We start from the raw sequence: 3,984 nt of genomic DNA, 5'->3' as shown, positions 1-3,984 counted from the left end.
AAAAAAAAAAAAAAAAAAAAAAAAAAGTTTGGAATTGTTTACATAGATAAAGTTTAGGGAAACTTAACGGAATTTCAACATCTTTCTGTTTTTGTTTTGTTTTGTTTAGAAACACCCTGTTTTCCAGGCTGGAGTGCAGTGGTGCAGTCATAGCTCACAATGGCCTTGAACTCCTGGGCTCAAGCCATCCTCCCGCGTCAGACTCGCAAGTAGCTGGGATTACAGGCATGCGCCATCATGCTTGCCTTCAACATCTTTCTATATAAGGCTTAATGCATAGCTACAATGATTCTATTAGCCGAGGAGGACTTTTTCTTTTGGGAAAGGTATAGTTAACATCCCACAATGAAGACATAAACATGGGGTATTTTGTACCACCTGGTCTCAGTTATGTACAGAACAATGAAAGAGGCAGTTACTCTACAACTTTGTGATTTGTGATTGGAAATGGGGAGGTCTGGTCTCTGATCTCTCCTAGTCATTTACAGAATAAGAACAACGAGGAAGAGACTTCATCTATAATCTGAGAAACGGAATGGCAATCATGCTATGTGACTCAGTCTCCAGGGCTTAACTTCTCCCTCGGCAAAATAAATTTAGATGATCCTGAAACTTTATTTTCTTTTACACCATCATAGTTCTAAAATGGATTGCTTTTCCCTGACTTCTTTTTTTTTTTTTTTGAAACGGAGTTTCACTCTTTCACCCAGGCTGGAGTGAAGTGGTGCAGTCTTGATTCACTGCAACCTCCACTCCCCGGGCTCAAGCAATTCTCCTGCCTCAGCCTCCTGAGTAGCTGGGATTATAGGTGCCCACCACCACACCCAGCTAATTTTCGTATTTTTAGTAGAGATGGGGTTTTGCCATATTGGCCAGGCTGGTCTCGAACTCCTGACCTCAGGTGATCCACCCACCTTGGCCTCCCAAAGTGCTGGGATTACAGGTGTGAGCCTCCACGCCCAACCTTCCCTGCCTTCTTTTATTTATTTATTTTTTTTGAGACGGAGTCTCGCTCTGTCGCCCAGGCTGGAGTACAGTAGCCGGATCTCAGCTCACTGCAAGCTCCGCCTCCCAGGTTCACGCCATTCTCCTGCCTCAGCCTCCTGAGTAGCTGGGACTACAGACGCCCGCCACCTCGCCCCGCTACTTTTTTGTATATTTTTTAGTAGAGACGGGGTTTCACCGTGTTAGCCAGGATGGTCTCAATCTCCTGACCTCGTAATCCGCCCGTCTTAGCCTCCCAAAGTGCTGGGATTACAGGCTTGAGCCACCGCGACCGGCCTTTCCCTGCCTTCTTGAAAAGAATTCACTGACTATCATTTAACCGTTCCTTGACAATTGAAAGCTATAGTCATATACACCAATGGCTGTAGAGTGATGTCATGATTGGGGCCATGTAAGGCATGCAGGTTGTTTATGCTGAAGGAAACCAAAAATATGCCACCCCAAAATATACTTCTTTGGCATATTTTGAGATGGCTATTCTGAGGGGCTGCAAACACAAGAATAGTCCTGAAAAACTGTCTTTTGTGGGGGAGATTTGCATCTGTAGAGGAAATCAACATTAGTGGAGTGAAGTAAACAGCAGATGCAAACAGGCTTTCTCTGAAGCCCCCTTATCCGAATTTAGGAAAGGCTGACTCACAGGAAAAGGAGAGCAAAGGTCTGGCAGACACCTTACCCCAGGCTGCCACCTATTCTTTCTGAGAGCTGCTACCTTTTAGGGTTTTAATTACATAAAAAGACAGCCTTTCCCTGCCCTGCTTTCCTCCCTTCACTGTTCCATAACCCGTGAGGCTACCTCCATCCCAAGAGTCCCCAAACCCCTATCATTTCTGTAATCTCTGAATGGTATTAAAACTTCAGCCATCTGACCCCTCCTTTGAGTCTCATACTGTGTATATAGCTCCTCTGATCATATGCACATTAAGTTTGTATACCTTTTTCTCCTATTGGTCTATCTTTTATTGTAGAGATATCCCAGCTAAGAAGTTACAAGGATTGAGAAAATAAATTATATTTTTTCTCCCTTTCAATAGCCTGCTGTAAGCTGAAAATGAAAAAAAAACCTGAGGAAACGAATTCAGGCCATGATGGGAAGTGGGGGGTGTTGGACATGTTTCCCCTTGGAATTCAAGCACAGCTAACCACCATTAACATTAAAACAGACCTTAAGACTGACACAACACTTTGTAGCAATAAGATACCAAATTCCAACCTGACTCTAGTATAACATCACATGAGAGATAGCAGGCCCTAAAAGAAATCAATGTATTTTACCCCAAAATATATTCCTTTGACATATATTTTTTTTTATTTTTATTTTTGGAGGCACAGTCTTGCCGTGTCGCCCAGGCTGGAGTGTAATGGTGGGATCTCAACTCACTGAAACCTCCGCCTCCCAAGTTTAAGCAAATCTCCTGCCTCAGCCTCCTGAGTAGCTGGGATTACAGGCATGCACCACCATGCCCAGCTAGTTTTTGTATTTTCAGTAGAGACGAGGTTTCACCATGTTGGCCGGGCTGATCTCGAACTCCTGACCTTAAGTGATCCACATGCCTCGGCCTCCCAAAGTGCTGGGATTACAGGCGTGAGCCACTGCACCCGGCCTGACATATTTTTAAATGGCCCTGCAAAGCTGTCTCTTGTAGAGAAAATTTACATTCTGTAGAGAACCCCCTCTTCCTTTCCAGGTGTTTTTCTGATCCAGGAAATAATTAACTAAGAGTCTGGCACATCTTAAGGCCTCATAAAAGACATTTACTACCTATTCTACAAATAAGAACTTTGGTCTCCACAACCCATTATGCCAGGTTGCACTGTGTTAGGGCATTCTTGCATTGCTATAAAGAAACATCTGGCCAGGCTCAGTGACTCATGCCTGTAATCCCAGCACTTTGGGAGGCCAAAGCAGATGGATCACTTGAGGTCAGGAGTTCGAGACCAGCTTAGCCAACATGGTGAGACTCCGTCTCTATTAAAAATACAAAAGTTACCTGGGCATGGTGGCAGATGCCTGTAATCCCAGCTACTTGGGAGGCTGAGGCATGAGAATCACTTGAACCCAGGAGGTAGAGGTTGCAGTGAGCCGAGATTGTGCCACTGCACTCCAGCCTGGGTGACAGGGCAAGACTCTGTCTCAAAATCAATCAATCAATAAAATAAATAAATAAATACCTGAGACTGGGTAATTTTTATTATATCTATAGAAGAGGTTTAATTTGCTCATGGTTCTGCAGGCTGTGCAAGCATGGCACCAACATCTGCTCAGCTTCTAGGGAGGCTTTGGGGAGCTTTTACTCATGACAGAATGCAAAGAAGGAGCAGGCATGTCACATGGCAAGAGAGGGAGCAAGAGCCTGCAGGGGCAGTGATGGCATACACTTTTAAACAACCAGATCTCATGAGAAGTCACTCACTATCGTGAAGACAGCACCAAGTCGTGAGGGATCCACCCCCAAGACCCAAACGCCTCCCACCAGGCCCCACTTCCAACATTAGTGATTGTATCTCAACTTGAGATTTTGGGGGACAGATGTCCAAACTATGTCAACCCCTTATCTTAACCCAGATACTCTCCTTTCTATTGATTGCAGGTCTTTAAATAATAACCCTTTCAACCAATTGCCAATCAGAAAATCTTTGAATTTATCTATGACTTGTGAGCCACAGGTTCATGTTCTCCCACCTTTCTGAATCAAACCAATGCATAACTTACATGTATTGATTGATGTCTTATGTCTCCCTGAAACATATAAAACCAAGTTATAACCCAACCACCATGGGCACATGTTCTCAGAACCTCTTGAGACTGTGCCTTGGGCCTTGGTCACTCATGTTTGGCTCAGAATAAACCTCTTTAAATATTTTACAGAGTTTGACCCTCTTCGTCGACACTGCCCTAATGTCTTGAAGGAAACCAAAATATTCCACTCAAAATATACTTCTCTGGCATATTTCCTTTTTTTTTTTTTTTTTTTTTTT

The sequence above is a fragment of the Rhinopithecus bieti genome, unplaced genomic scaffold (genome assembly GCF_001698545.2).
Source record: "Rhinopithecus bieti isolate Rb0 unplaced genomic scaffold, ASM169854v2 scaffold_20069, whole genome shotgun sequence".
Taxonomy (NCBI): domain Eukaryota; kingdom Metazoa; phylum Chordata; class Mammalia; order Primates; family Cercopithecidae; genus Rhinopithecus; species Rhinopithecus bieti.
This window is presented reverse-complemented; position numbering follows the sequence as displayed.